Consider the following 1,534-nt stretch of genomic DNA (forward strand, 5'->3'; position numbering starts at 1 on the left):
ATCAGCTGATACCCCACTATGATCTCGCAAGACAACGTGTGAGTCCCACATCGAAGCTAAGTAGGAGAGTAGAATAAAAATTCACTTATGTATCATATTAAGTCTTTTAAAGTTGTCTATAAAATACAACGTAGCTCTGATTCATAATTAAAACATTTTTTATTTTACTTCGATCTATTTTATTAATTTTTAAATAATTTGCTGTTAAACGATAACGTTAAAATTGTATTATCAAAAGTAAGAGTTTCTCTAAAATTTATTTACTCAATATATCATTGACAATGATAAATTCGTTGAGGAATTTATCGTGGCAGATTAATTAAGAAGTACACGAATTTTATCTACTTGAAATATTAACAAAAAATATTCATAGATTAAAGTACATACGTATGTACTACATTTTATTATTTTTCATTGAGAGTATGTATATAAAATATACAAGTTGTCTATATGAAATGTTTCATGTGTAAATAAAGATAACCATGCAGTTGATTTATTATTGTATATGATGTTGAAGAAAAATAAGGAGTAATTTATTTTAAAAAATTAGTGTCGAAAATAATGAGTAAAGATTGTACATTTTATCTATAGATATATTGTTTACGCACAATTTATCCAGATAATTCAGAGTACTTCTATTTCTACACTAGTCAAATGAAATTTCTTTATGTTTTCTTTATCATCGAACAAAAATAGAGTACCCTGATGGCAAGACTTTCTGGTCAGGAACCTTGATAGCCACACTCTAAATATAAATATAATTGCTTAGCAAGTTCTGCAGTGAAACATTTTCGACTAACTTAACGACAAGTTTCTGGAAAGCCTCGGCTGGATAATGCTTGCGTGCAAGTTGATGCACATCTACTGCCGTCATCTGAATGTAATTTGACAGAAAAACTTGCCGTCAATTTAAAATGAAACTTTCAATCAACTTAATGTCATTGTCTGATGGTAGCACTTGTAGTCAAATTAAATTCAAGTTACAGACTTTCCTTTCCCTGATAGCCATTTTAGCTTGAAATTGAATGTAATTTGACATTGAAATTGCCTGAAATTTGCTGCCCGAATTTGCAGACAATTTGACAGCAAAAGTTGGAAAGAAAAATTTGCGGTAAATTTTTCTTCAATTTATCCCTGATAGCCAGAGTTTCTGATCAGAAAGTTGGTGTACCTGAGTTGCGATCAACTTGACGACAAGTTGTTGACAACTTTCAGCTTGTGTAACTGTTGCTGACAACTTGTCTACAAGTTGCTCAGAAACTTGTCGACAATCTACTGCCGCAACCTGTCACCAAGTTTCTGAGCAACTTGTAGACAAGTTGTCAGCAACAGTTATACGAGCTGAAAGTTGTCAACAAGTTTCTCGGAAAGTTGCCGTCAACTTATGGAAATGCCAACTTTTGCGGCCAACTTGGCGACAGGTTGCGGCAGTAAGTTGTCGACAAGTTGCAGTCAAATTGGCTATCAGGGTAGAGGTAACTTTTTACAAAAAAAAAAGTCGGTGATGTTCATTCTTATCATTTCAGAAGGTAAG

Source organism: Microplitis mediator, chromosome 2 (genome assembly GCF_029852145.1).
Source record: "Microplitis mediator isolate UGA2020A chromosome 2, iyMicMedi2.1, whole genome shotgun sequence".
NCBI classification, from domain to species: domain Eukaryota; kingdom Metazoa; phylum Arthropoda; class Insecta; order Hymenoptera; family Braconidae; genus Microplitis; species Microplitis mediator.